A 15373-nucleotide genomic window follows, 5' to 3' on the forward strand; every position below is an offset into this window, starting at 1 on the left:
CAAATAAGGAATAGAATTTAGTGCTGAAATGGCACCGACTTAGCTCCTTCTTGGGCATCCTTCCACTGCCCATAGGACTGGCCTAAACTGGTCTCCTCCACTGCTGTCCAACCCGGGAGTGGGAGACTGAGGCAGCAGGCCGCCAGGTTACATCAACATTTTTCTTATGTGAAAATTAACCTAATCTTTGTTTTTGTTTTTTTTTTTGCAATTTATGGCTGACAAAGGTTTAAACTGGGAAATTACCAGGCAAACTGATTCTTAATTCCCTAGCCTAGTAGATAGGTTTAATCTGCCACACCTAGTCTTGCCTTAAAAGCTCTTGCAAAGAGGAGGCCCTTTCCCAATTGTTTCCATAATCAGATTTCTATGACTTTTTCATCCTGCTTAGTTTAATTTGGGCTTTAAGAATATTTATAAATATAACTGCATATTTAATTTTTAACAATTTGAATAGACCTCTTTTAAGAATTTTTATTTGTTAATTTGATATTATCCTGATGTATGAAGACATACATTGAGCTTTTTTTTTTTTTTTTAAATGGGCAGACACAAAGAGTTAGACACAAACACAACTCATTGATATTACTTATAATTTGCATTATTTTATATACTGTTTAGCTTAATTAATTAGGGGTCCAGAAATGCATATTACTTATATAACTGCATATTTAACCTCAACAATTTGAGCAAATAGGCAGACATGAATAGTTTGACACAACAACATGACTTTAGTTACTTTAAACTTTTCAAAGACTTTTGAAACTCTTCTTAATTTGCACTATGACCATGCAGTTTACCACAAGAATTTTCTTTCTTACTTAATGGATTGTAATAACCAAAATGTTCTCAATGCCTTAGCACCATTTTGTTTTAGAACTTTATATTTTACTTTGAAATTAGCAGAATTTTGGATAAGCAACAAGATTAATTTTATATATATTTACTGAGGCTACTTGAAGCCTCAGGGAGACAGACTGCTTTCTCTCATGAATTGCCACTCTTAGGAACACTGACCGTCAAGGCAGGAGACTTCTCCCCCTCCACCCCCCTTTTTGATTTTGGAGATAATAAACTCCAGTGGCCATTTAACCTTATTCTATCAGGCAGCAATTTATTTAGTTTACACTTGAATTCATGAGAGAAAGGGTTACTAATACCAGGAGAGGAGACAGTGATGTCCCAGCTCTTCTCAATTATGAAATAACCATAGGCAAAGGCAAAGGGTGAGGTTAGGCTTGAAGTAACCATAAACAAAGGAAAGGTTAGTGTAGAATTTACACTTAAATAATAGTTTCAGGCTAAATTCACCCAGCTATAATCTCAGTTATTGTCTTTCCACTGTTTTATAATATAAATGCATTTATAAATGATTTTAACTCTTAGTTACAGTTTTTATTAATTTTTTTAAAACCTATTAATTTTATAACACCTTTAAATACCTTTCATTCGACTTATAACATATTAAATGAACTTATTACCTTAATTTTTCCTTTAAAGTAAAAGAATAAATCTCTTGCAGTTAGTTTGAAATAAAAGGCTACTTTTCAGGATTTGATTTCTAGAACATAAATGTTCTTTTAAAAGAGGTAAGACTCTTCTTTAAACACTGAGGAAATGATGAGGTTAAAGCACAAGAAGCTATTGATAAAAGATTCTTTGTATATTGATCTTATTCAATTTTAATCATAAAAATTTCCCTTCCACAAACCTTCTACACTTTCAGTATTCATTCAGGTTCTGTCCCACACTCTACTCTTTCCAATAATCAATCATTTTATCTTAGGACAAAATCATCTTCTGTTTCCTTAACAATAAAAACCCACTCCATATATCCCAATATATCCCACATACTAAGTTACCAGGCAAACTTCTTACAACATATAATTGCCATTAATACTAAACAAGTTTGTTAAAATAATGAACCTTTCTTCACTTTAAATACTTAGTAGCATGTAATACCAGAAACAGTTTTTTTGGAAGCAAGTTGGCAGGGGGGATTGGCTGCCGAATAAGTTTGTTATAAAATTGCCTTTTATTATTATTATTATCAATTCAGTTTTGTTAAATAATGACTTTCTGCAATTAGCCACTTAAATACCTTAAACAATGCTTTGTAAAACTTTTATAATTATTTATACCCTTAAGACAAATTTTACCTTCACAGAACACATTCTCTTACTTAAGGTTACTACAATACCTTCTAAGAACCTGAGCAGAATGCAAACGTATTTTGGCTTTGACACCCTAAGGAGGGAACTTTACCGCATTTATTCTGATTCTGCTTTTCACCCTCTTCACTTCCCCCCCCTTCCAGGCAGTCAGGCGCACAGCAAACAGGAATGAGGCTTATGAATAGAAGGGTGGACTCACTGGAAAGGGGCAAGCCGCTCCCCCCTTTCCAGCTTTCAGCCAAAATGGGCAGACAGAACCTAGTCAAATTTGGCAACTTTCCCAGTGACCCAGCCACCCTGACTGGGACATCCCCAACAAACTTGGGTGCGTGGCGGGACACAGATGGCCTCCAAGCCCCGGCAAAGGGCCAGACCAGAGACAAGACAGCAGAGCATGCACAAACATCTAGACTCCGCAAACATCCAGACTCCTCAGCTTTTGCCCCAGAATCATTTCACCCCCTTGCCAATGGCAAGGGAGGGCTCCAGCTCAGCTGTAATTCTACTTTACATAAGAACACAACTCCAACACTAGCCTTGAGCTGACACAGACAGAAGCACAAAGGTCACTAATCTGACCCACAAGTTTATATATTTATTTTCACCATGGCTGCCCCCACAGCCATCACAAACCTCAGAACACTTAACATTTGGTATAAAGCGAATTCATTCACAAATTAGCACCATAACAAAAGATTTCAGCTAGACTTTTCCACTGTTTAAACTTTACACCCAGACCAAGCTCCACCAGAAAAGCCGATCCATTTTCCTGTAATCAAGTTTTGTTTCCCTTAATCTAGACCAATTTCCAGGACATTAGGACTTGAACCTATAAATAGCCCTTCCTATTAAAATCGAGACTCCACTCCTTTAGTGGATATAAGACCAGTACCAGATTCTAACATGCAGTTAGACAAACCCAAAACACCAGGGCTTTTCCCCGGTTTTCCTCCTTTTCCCAAGCCTAGAGAGAACGGCTTCCCCCCAGCCTTCTGGGGCTACTAGGGTTCTCTCGGGAGGTGATCAGCCTCCCCTTCCTAGCAATTAAAGCTAGGGCCTTCCAGACTCTGCTCACCCGGGGAGTCTTACCTTCTTCCATGTTCGGAGTTCTTTTTCGTTCCCAGAATCTTTCTCTTTAGACCTTCCATTGCCCTCGATTTTTGTTGGGAAGATTCTGGTGGAGCCCACATCTTTTCTGGATTAAATTTAATCCAGGGGCGCCCAGATTTGGGGTTCACCCGAGTCCTCCCGGCTTCCTCGGGGATTTGGAAGGGGCAGCAAAATGCTACCATCTCTGGCCTTCATTTGTATCCCACCAGAGTCACCAAAAATGTTGTGGAATTTAAGAGAAGTTCAATTATTTGAGTATAGAGAGGCCAGGACTCAGGAATGATTTTGAGAAGGAAAAATGGTTTATTGACGGCCGGCCGGACTCGGGAGCTTTCTGTTTGAATCCCGAGCCCCGAACAAGATTTTCAAACGTCTTTTATACAGAGAGGAAAGGCCAAATGGTCCCTTTGTTTCAGTTCTCAATAGGCTTCAATTAGCATATATCTTCCACATCTTAGGTAAGCTTTTAGCATGGACTCCAGACATTCTAGATAAGCCTTTAGCGTATTTGGTTTTTGCATTTCCCCTAAATACTTAAAGTTTATAGCCCTCGCATTGTTAAACATTTCCTGGGAATGGAGCCGCTGCTGGTCCCTAAGAGCAGGACTGCAGCCTCTTACCGTTCCACACCCACAAGTCAAACAACTTAGTTATCTCTGAAGAGACAAAGAGCCTTCCACCCATAGCCCACATCAGTACTAGAATAAATTTTTTAAAAAATATCCATGGAACTCAATAAACAAGCAGAAGAATCCTAGGTTAAAACATGGCCTATAGTTAATACAACAATTATTAAAATGTGCTTTCATTAATTGTAACAAATACATCACACCAATGTAGGGTGTTAATAATAGGGTAGTATACGGGAATCCTGTATTTTATGCATGATTTTTCTGTAAACCCACAACTTCTCTAGTAAAATAAAAAAACACAAAGCCCTCAAAATTATATTTTCCTCTTTTAATCTGTTAATATGGTAATTTATGTTAAAGGATTTTTAAGTATTTAAGCCAACCTTACATTTCATGAGATAATCCATTGGTCATGGCATATTCTTTTCCTATACGGCTGTCTTCAGTTTGTTAATATTTTGTCAATGACGTTTGCTGCTATGTTCATGAGGGCTATTGGTCTGCAATTCCTTTCTCTTATAATGTCTTTCCCCAGTTTTGATATCTGGGTTTTGTTGCCCTCAGGAAATGAGCTGGTAAGTGTTTCCCTCCTATGTTTTCTGAAATAGATTAAGCATGATTCTCCCTTAAATGTTTGATAGAATTCACCAACAAAGCCGTCTGGGACTGGAGTTTTTATAATAGGAAGATTTTTACAATTTCAAATTCAGTTTCTTTAACCAATTAAAGGTGTTTGGATGTTCTATTTCTTCTTGGGTCTGTTTTGGTATGTTTTGTCTTGCAAGCATTTACCCATTTAAGCCAAGTGGTCCATTGATTATAATTTTTATGTCTCTGGAATCTTTTAGTGATGTTCCCTCATTAGTTCTTGATGTTGTTAATTTGTATCATATCGCTTTTATTTCTCATTCAGTGCAGCCAAGAGGTTATCAGTTTTATTAATTTTTTCTAAGAACCAACTTTTGGCTCTGTTAATTTCGTCTATTATTTCTCTATCTACTAACTTATGGTTTTGTTATTCACAGCTTCTTTGCTTCTATTTACCTTGGGTTTAATTTTCTCTTCCACTTTATTTCTCTATCTTCTTTTATTGTTTTCTTTTTATCATCAATTTTCAACAATTTGATTACAATGTGCTTGGGTATGTGTTCTTTGTATTTAAATACAATGCTCTAATATTTGTGGCTTTATATTCTCTTTTTTTTTTTTTTTTTTTTTCAGTTAGGCTAGTAATTTATTCAGGCAGGGAGGGACGAGAAATGGGAGAAAATAATAGACCAGGGGTCCCAGGTAGAGAGGAAGAGGCTGAAAAGTGATTTACAGGCTACAATTTCCTATTATAGGTTGTAAATGCCCAAGTTTATTTGGGTGGCCACATGGCAGAGAAAAAATGGTGATAGCAGTAAGAGAAAGAGAGAGAGAGAGAGAGAGAGCACTCAGGCCTGGGGCCTGCCTTTTGAACTGTTAACTATCCCACCCCTTTGCTAACAGAGGGGAGGAGTTCCAGCTGCTTACTGTTTTGATTGTGTATTTCTCCCATCAATCTTGTGGCTTTATATTCTCTATATTTGGAAAAATTTCAGCCTCTATTTCTTAAAATGTTTTTTAGCTGCAGTCTTTCTCTCCTTTTCTGCTGGGAATCTTGATTATAAATATGATCTTGCTATTTTTTAGTTGTTTCATAAAATCATCTGCAATATTCTTCACATTTTAATTTTATGGTAAGTAAATTTGAATTTGTTGAAACCCTCTTCTCTGTAGCCCATAATATTTGAGAAAATACTCTCTCTGTAGATGCTTAGATTCCCGATAATTTATGTAAAGGTTATTAACTATGCTTTTTTGGTATTCAAATGTTTAATTATTTCAGCCAAAAATATTTTCAGCAGTAGTGTCCTTTTTACTTCATTCGGGGTGTAATACTTAGACACATATTTTCGAGGACAAAACTCATCAAATAAGAATCTCTATTTCTGATTATCTTGAGTGTTTTGCAAAACCAAATATAAATATTGCAAAATTGAAAATTTCAGTTTAATTCCATTTGGAAAGAATATAAATTTATTTAATTAAAAATGTAGGTCCATCAAGAGATTATTCTCACAAGTAGAGAAATTCCCAAGCATAATTATTAAATTTCAAAATCTTGTACAGTGTTTGATTTCTCATTTAATTTATTTCTAGTACTTTCATAGTGATAAATATCAATGGTTTCCTATTTACAGACTTTATTTTCAATAATTGCAATATGCTAAAAGCATCAAAACTTTTGTGTTTCATTCACTGAACACTTTGAAGAGTTTTATCTTAATCAATTGACTTTAAATAAAATGCAACAAAAAAGCAATAGAGGACTCATTGACTAGTCTTGATACCATTTGTTTTAGTGTCCTCATTGCTAAAGCAAATACTAGGCAATGGGTTAACTTAAACAATGGAATTTATTGTCTCATGGCTTTGAGGATAGAAGTCCAAATCAAGGCATTTTCAAGGCAATGCTTTCTTCCCAGCTAGTATTCTGGGGCTGGATGCCAGTGATCCTTGGTCCTAGGCTGCTCTGACATATGACAGTTTCATGGTGACCTCTCCTGGCCTCTCCATTCTCTTCCAGATTCTGTGGACTTTCAGCTTCTGGTTGCTCTCTGTGTGTCTCTCTCTGAATTTCATTCTGCTTATAAAGGACTCCAGTAATAGGGTTAACAACCATCCTTATTGAGGTGGGCCACACCTTAACTGAAATAAACTCATCAAAAGATCCTATGTATAATGGGTTCATACCCACAGGAATGGATTAGGTTTGATGTTGTTCTGGACTACATAACTCCAAATCACCACAGTCCACCCTCTGGACCCCAAGAAGGCATATTCTTCCGATATGCAGAACACATTCATTTCATCACAACATTTGGGCCTTAACTCATTTCAGTAGCAATGCTAAGTACAAAGTCTCATCAGTATGGGTGTTGTCTGTCTTGGGGCACAGTTCCTTTCTGTCTTTGGACCTGTAAAACCTAGAAAATAAGTTACATGCTTCCAATATACAATGGAGGGACTGACATAGAATAAACATTCTTGTTCCAGAAGGGAGAAATTGGAAGGAAAACATGAGTCACGGGTCCCAAACAATTCCAAAACCCAACATGGCAAACTCCATTAAATTTCAAGGTCTGAGAGTCATCAATGGATTGATGTTTTGCCACTGTGCCTGATGGAGCAGCAGCCCCACCCCTTCCAAGTGCTTGTGGTCATGCTCTCCCCAAACTCTTGGTTGTATGCCCTACACTTTCTGAGCATCAAGATGGCTCTCCGTTAACCCCAGGACCCAGACCCCACCCTTTCTGAGCTTTGGGGTGGTGGCTAGGCTCTCCAGAAACCCGGGGACACAGGCCCCACACTCTGAGCACTGGGGTGATAGCACTGTTCCTGAACAATGGGCATGAGGCCTGCCCCCTCTAAGCACCAGGGAAGATGGTTTGCCCCCCTCCAAACGCAGGGGCAGACACACATGGCTGGGCCGCTCTCTTAGCCCGAGGAGATCACTTTGGTCCACACCTCAGCTACCATGGTTCTGCCCTTGAAGACAGTCTTCCATCAATTCATCTCTTCTCTCTTCCTTCTAGTCCAGGCTGGCAGTGGTTCCACTCACACAAATTCTGCAAAAAAAAAAAAAAACAAAGAAAAAAGACTCAGCTTTGCATGTAGTTCAAAAAAAAATCCAAAGACAGTAAACTTTCCACAGATCTTTCCTGCATAACCGCATTTCCAAACTTGACTTCCCCTGAAATGCCTGCCTGGTTCTATGTTCAGTTAATCCCCCACGTAATGCACTATTCTCTGGGGACTCACTTTTTAAAAGCTCATAATTTTCCAAACCTTCAATTTCTGATCTTTTTCTGTGCCCAGTATTTCAGTTCTGAGCTTATCCCTTTCTTGCATTTTACTATAAGCTGCAAGGACACACCAGGCTACACTTCCCACACTTAGTTTTGAAATCTCCTCAGCTAAATATCCAACTTCGTCATTTTCAAGTTCTACTTTCTCTCTGACATCAGAACTCAATTTTGCCAAGTTCTCTGCCTCTTTAAAACAAGAATCACCTTTTCTCCTGTTACCCATAACACATTCATCATTTCTAAGACCTCATCGGAAGTACCTTTAGCATCCAAATATCAACCAACAGTCTCTTCAAAGCAATCTAGGCTTTTCTAGAAAGTACCTCACAATTCTTCTGGCCTCTATTCATTACCGAAATCCAAAGCCATTTCCACATTTTTGGTGTTTGCAATAGCAGCACTCCATTCTCCTAGCACCAAATCGGTTTTAGTTTCCTCATTCCTAAAACAAACATCATGCAATAGGTTTTCTTAAACAATTGGAATTTCATGTCTCATGGTTTTAAGGCTAGGAAAAGTCCAAATCAAGGCATCGTCAAGGCAATTATATCTTCCCGAAGACTGGCTGCAGGTTATCCTGTGTCACATGACAACGCACATAATGACATTTCCTGGCCTCTCCCTTCTCTTCCAGGTTTTATTGACCTCCAGCCTCTTGCTTCCTCTGGCTTTCTCTATCTCTCTGTCTAAATTTCATTCTGCTTATAAAGGACCCCAGGAATAGGATTAAGATCCATCCTGGTCAAGGTGGGACACAGCTTAACTGAAGTAAACTCATCAAAATGTCCTACTTACAATGGGTTCACACCCACAGGTGTTTTTCTGGAGGTACATAACTCCAAACCACCACACCATTTGTAGGGCTTAGATTGATTTTCAAAGTAGTTCTTCACAGGCACAAGTGTTTTTAAAATCTAGCTTATATTCAATAGCAAAGAGATAAAATGCCTTTTGCCAAGCTTGTTTGTTTTCTAATTCAATATCAGATTACTCACCAAAATGTTGTGGTTCATTCATCTTGCTGGAACTTGTTCATGTATTCCTCAAATGTAATCTTTGGTTCTCCATTCATACTTACAAATGAAGGGCTACTCTGCTTAATATAAATAAGTTTCCTACAATTGTTAACTCTGTCTCTAGCAGCCAGGAACAGTCCTGGTTTTCTCCTATTGTCCTGGTATACCATCTAGCTTAAATTTGTTCCAGATATCTTATTTTAAATGGAGTATTATTATTTATAGTTGAATAGTGAATTAAAATAGCCTTTATTAGTTTGATATATCTCTGCTCTTCACTTTCAGATTCTACCAAGATGTGTCTAGTGATGTGTATGACACAAATTCAGTAAATAGAATTCTCACATTAACATGTGGTTAACTCTCAGAATCAATCAGAGATAACCCATCTCTTTTCCAGATCCATTACAGAAGCTGGACAACTGTGGTCATCTGAAAGACTGACGCAAAGCACTTATCCTCCTTTTACCTAACTTAGAAGTCACTAAGGGTGGGAGAGCTGTGGATATTCATCAAAAACATTGCAGGGCAAATGACCAGCCCAGCCATCCAGAGCAAAAGATTATGGTTGAGGCATACAATAGAGCACAGAAAGCTGGGGAGAGAATTTCTTTGGGAAATTAGGGTACTCAAAGCTCTCTTGAAATATTGAGTAATTTACAAAGCCAAATGCATGCACAGGACAAGGCACATGCTTATAAAGACCTAAGAAGACCCTCTGCCTGATCACTGGATTCCATGCAAACACATTTGATTAAAGAAGTGAGGGCTAAGGCAGAGTTTAAATAGCTGGCTAAGCATCCAAAGTATGCCAAGCACAGAGCCAATCTACAAAGAGTAGGAGAAGATTTTTTTCCATTTCTTTCCTCTCAGTTTGCCTGTTTGCTTGCTTGTTTGTTTTGGCTTCTGGTGTTTAAAGACATTTATATCAAAAGACTAGTTGAGCAAAGTCAAAGGAATGAAGACTTCAGAGATAAGACAATATAAAGAATACAGACTTTATAAAATAAAGTTTACTAAATAAACAAACAGCTATAGTCTACATTGAGCAGCAAAAACAAACTCTGAAAAGAAGAAAAATCTGATTTCAAGAGTTACCATATTATAATATTAAAAATGCCTGGTTTCCCCAAAGAAACTATAAAGCATGCAAAGAGATAAAAGAATGTGTAATATTCACAGAAGAAATCAACAGAAACTGTCCCTGAGGAAACACAGACACAGGACTTACTAGAGAATGACTTTAAATCAACTGTTGCTAAAAGCTAAAGGAAACCATGGGTAAAAAGTGGAAGGAAACCAGGAGAATTATGTATAAACAAAAAATATATATCAATAAAGGGATAGAAATTATAATAAGAACCACACAATTTCTGGATTTGAAATGTACAATAACTGAAATAGAAAATTCACTACAGGGATTCAATAGCAGATTTCAGCAGGTAGAAGAAATATCAGCAAACTTGAAGATATTTCAATTTAAATTATCTAGCCTGAGGAGCATAAAGTAAAATGAATGTAATAATGAGCAGAGTCTGAGACCTATGGGATACCATTAAGCATACCAATATTTGAGAGTCCTATGAAAGGAAGAGAGAAAGGGACATAAGGAATATTTCAAGAAATATTGGCAAAACACTTCCCAAATTTGAGAAAAGACATAAATCTAAACATTTAAGAAGCTGAACAAATTCCAAGAATGATAAACATAAAGAAATCTACATCAGGACTCATTATAATCAGATTGTAAAATAACTAAAGACAGTGGTGCTGGCAGTTGGGTGAGTCAACAGGACTCTAGAGTGGACCGGGGGCTTTCAGGACCCAGCCAGACCAAGTTGCCAAGACACAGCTCATGCCCCATTGCTGCGTCTGATCGTCCCCTGCACTGCCGAGAGGAGCAAGATCCGAGCATCTCCCACTGCAGCCTCTCCTTGAGGCCAGGAATGAGGAAGCTGAGTGTAAGAGACCTCCAGACCCTAGCACAACTTCCTCCTGCTGCCCAAACCACCATGACCCACTTCAACAAGGCCCTTCCTATGGAATCTTGGCTGAGGTCAAGAACAAGATTGCATCCAAATATGATCATCAGGCAGAAGATCTTCACAGCTGGAGAGAAGAAGTGATGGGCATGAGCATTGGCACAACTTTCAGTTGGGCCTGAAAGATGACCTAATCCCCTGTGAACTCATAAACAAACTACAGCCAGGTTCAGTGAAGAAGCTCAACGAGTCCTTGTTAAACTGGCTTCAGTTGCAGAGTATTGGCAACTTTATTAAAGCTAGTCAGGCTTATGGTATGAAGCCACATGACATATTTGAAGCAAATTATCTTTTTGAGAATTGGAAATATGACCCAGGTTCACACTATGCTGGTGACACTTGCAGATCTGGCTAAGACAAAAGGATTCCATACAAACACTGACATTGAAGTTAAGTATGCAGAAAAACAGTACGTTTTGATGAAAGAAAATTAACAGCTGACCAAAGTGTAATTGACTTGTAGATAAGAACCAACAAATGTGCCAGCCAGGCAGATATGACAGCCTATGGAATTGAGATGCAAACTGACAAACCTTTTGACCAGACCATGATTAGTCTGCAGATTGGCTCTAACAAAGGAGCCAACCAGTCAGGAATGTTAGCACCAGGTACCAGAAGATACATCTATGATCACAAGCTAACACTAGAACCAGTGGACAACTCAATGATTTCTCTGCAGATTGATACCAATGCAACTGCCTCCCAGAAAGAAATGTGTGTGTGAGCTTGGGTGTCAAATATATGATCCCAAATTCTGTGCTGCTCCGACAGAACCCATCATTCACAATGGAAGTCAAGGAACAAGAACAAGTAGGTTGGAAATCAGTAATAGCTATTATCAGGCAGAATACCCTAATGATATCATGGCAAGTACCAAGATGGCTACCCCAGAGGTTACCAATCTAGGGACCCGATATTGATTATTAGATACACAAAAAGCACCTCAGTATTTCATCCAGTTTTTACTCAGTGAGAACCAAGATAGTCCTGATTAATTTTTATCTTGTCTTCACAAAACATTATAATGCTTCTTGTACCTAAAAGACATATTGCCTTACATGCATTCCTTTTTTCCTTTTTCTGCCTCTTCCCTAAATAGTTGCCTGGTAATGCTGTAACAGGTAAATCAAAGAGCATAACCAATAACCCACATATGAAGTAAAAAAGAATACTGTGAAAGGGGAGCACACTTGCACAGCCAATTCTTTTATTAAAGATCTGTATATTTTTACAAGCTTCTACTTAACTGGTATTTTCAGACAACAGGAAGCTTCTTTATTCTTTTTTTTTTTTTTTTTCATTACAGTTTAGTGCCTGGTTTCTACATGGAAGACTAAACTCATGCTTATAGCCAAATGTGGTCTTTATCAAACTAAATCCAAGCTGCAACAGTTTAGGAATTTACCTACCAATGTTTTTACAGCACTGTTTGCTAATTTTTAAATAAAGTCATGATCAGTATGCATTTGTGATTATTTGTGTACTCATTCTCTTACCCAAGCTGACAGGAGCTTTTCAGAGTGGGGTTTCTAAAGGAGCAGGACAAAACCAGCCTGCAGACATTTAGGTCTGGGTGGTGCATTTGCCCTTTCTGTTCATGCATTTGCATCAGTGTGGAATTGCTCTGTTTTCTTCAACTGTATTTATTGCTGCATTTCTGAGCATAAATTTATCCCACTGAATTTTTTTATAAATATTTTTTTAACACTAAAAAAAGCTAAAGACAAAGAATCTCAAAAGCAGGGAAAGAAAAGTGACTCATGTACAAGAGATCCTCAAAAAGATAAACTGCAGATGTCTCATCAAAATCTACAGAGACCAGAAGCCACTGGGATGACTATTTTAAAGTGCTGAAATTTAAAAAAAATAAAAATAAAATACTATCAACTAAGAAATCTAGAGCCAACAAAATTACCCTTCAAAAATGAAAGAGGGAAGTAGACTTGGCCCGGTGGATAGGGCGTCCGTCTACCACATGGGAGGTCCAAGGTTCAAACCCCAGGCCTCCTTGGCCCGTGTGGAGCTGGTGCACGCACACTGCTGATGCGCTCAAGGAATGCCGTGCCACGCAGGGGTGTCCCCGCATAGGCACTGCACACACGGAGAGCTGACGCAGCAAGATGATGCAACAAAAAGAAACACAGATTCCCGTGCCGCTGACAACAACAGAAGCAGACAAAGAACACGCAGCAAATAGACCCAGAGAACAGACAACTGGGGTGGGGCGGGGCAGGGCGGAGGGGAGGGGAGAGAAATGAATGAATGAATGAATGAGAGGGGAACAGGTATATCTCAGTGGTTGAGTGCCTGCTTCACATGTACTGAGGTCTTAGGTTCAATCCTCAGTACTTCCTAAAAAAAGAAAAAGAAAAAAGGAGAAATTAAGGCATTTCCAAATAAACAAAAGAAGGAGTTCATTGCTAGCAGGGCTGCCACAACAAATGGGCCAAAGAAGAAATCACAAGGGAAATTAAAAAGTACTTAGAGATTCATGGAAATGATAACATAACATACCAAAATTTAAGGGATACAGTGTTCAAGGGCAGAATTTATAGCAGTAAATACCTACATTTAAAAATAAGAAAGATCTCAAACCAATAACTTCACATCTTGATAAACTAGAGAGAAAGCGGAAACTAAACCCAAAGCTAGCAGAAGGAAGGAAATAATAAAGAATAGAACATCCATAAAAGAAATAGAGAACAATAAACAATACAGGGAATCTACAAAACAAAAAGTTGCTTCTTCAGAAAGATCAACAAAATTGACAAAACTTTAGCTAGAGTGACAAAAAAACAAAAACAAAAAACAAAGAAGATGCAAGTGACTAAAACAAAATAATGAAAGAAGGATGTTACTACCAACCTTATGGAAATAAAACACACTATAAGAGACTATTATGAATATCTGTATGTCAACAAATTAGATAATCTAGATGAAATTGGCAAATTCCTAGAAAAACAAAAACTACCAAAACTGACTCAAAAAGAAATAGAAGATCTCAATGGACCAATAACAAGTAAAAAGACTTAATCAATAAAGAAATACCTCCCAACAAGAAAGCCCCAAAACAGATAGCTTCATTGGTGAATTCTACCAAACATTTAAAGAAGAATTAACACCAATCCTTCTCAAACTCTTCCAAACTGTGGAAGAAGAAGGAACATTTCCTCACTCATGCTATGAGGCCAGTATTACCTCACATGAAACCTAGATGAGGCCATCACAAGAAAAGAAAATTACAGAGCAATATTCTTTATAAATATAAATGAGAGTCCTCAACAGAATACTAATATAATATCATTCATATAATAAATGGAATATCTTTTTTCATTGTACTGCTATATACATAATTATGTGGAAATGCAACTTGGGGAGACTTTTATATTACAACTCTCCTTTCATTCATCACTTTTGCAAATAGTTGACTTTTTTAGGAATACAGTCATTTCATCTGAATAGGTTCTTATGTTTTTTCTTGATTTTTTAAATAGACATGAACTTTATTTCTTGTTACTCTCTTAATAAGCAGGTTAGGTGAAGCCTCAGCCTATCCCAGTGGTGCTAAGAGAAGATCTGGATAGTTTGAGGGCAGGGTCATTTGTCCATTCAGAGGGAATGGAGTAACATACCATAGGATACAATACCATAGAATGATGGGTACAGGAATAACAGTCATTGTTTAAAAACAGAGCATCCAAAAATAGGCACAAAATTACAGGGTAAGTATCAAGTTTCACTTTAACAGCTCTCCATCCTACTTGTGTTTTCTCAAGAATTCTCTCCTGGTACAACCTTAGAAGACATTATATTGTTTATTTAAGGGAACTTCTTAAAAAGCCTCATGAAACAAATCAAACTGTATTCTCAGTACCCTTATTTCTATTATATAATGTAGGTGCTAATTTTATTCCACATTAGATGAAATCATGGACTCCCATCACTTTCTCATAAATTGAAACACCTCTCACTAAGCTCACTAATGATTTACCTATCATTAAATTCAACCAGCATTTTTCATTTCATAGTTGTTCTCCTAATACAATTTGACACTGTTGATCTTTTTCTTCCCCTTAAAACACTCTTTGCATGGTTCCCATGATTCTGCACTCTCCTGGTTTCCTTCTTCTTTTCTAGTGGCTTCTCAATCATCTGTGCAACTGCACTCTCCTCTACCTAACCATTAAATACTGGGTTTCTTTCAGACTTGATCCTACAGCTTTCTCTTTTCATATCATACTCTCTCTTTCAGTAGGCCGATCTCACCTACTCCCAAATGATTCACAGTGTTTATCTATAACCCATATCTGTTCTTCAAGTTTCAAGCTCATATAACCAATTGCTGAGCTGACAGCTTTAAAAAAATTTTTTTTGTACAGGTTTTTCCTATCTCATGGTGCCACCTGGTCGCTTAAGAAACCTAGGTGTTATCCTTGATGTCACCCTCTCCATACTTTATGCATACTTCTTTCTGAGGTCTTACCAAAGGATTTTTTTTCTTTTTTC

General features: G+C 37.7%; 1 pseudogene; it reads left to right on the forward strand.

Annotated features, from left to right (window-relative positions):
* Window positions 1-9708: 9708 nt before the first annotated feature.
* LOC101427481 (calponin-3 pseudogene) lies at window positions 9709-12888 on the forward strand (annotated as a pseudogene).
* The last annotated feature ends 2485 nt before the right edge of the window (window positions 12889-15373 follow it).

The sequence above is a fragment of the Dasypus novemcinctus genome, chromosome 5 (assembly GCF_030445035.2).
Source record: "Dasypus novemcinctus isolate mDasNov1 chromosome 5, mDasNov1.1.hap2, whole genome shotgun sequence".
Taxonomy (NCBI): Eukaryota; Metazoa; Chordata; class Mammalia; order Cingulata; family Dasypodidae; genus Dasypus; species Dasypus novemcinctus.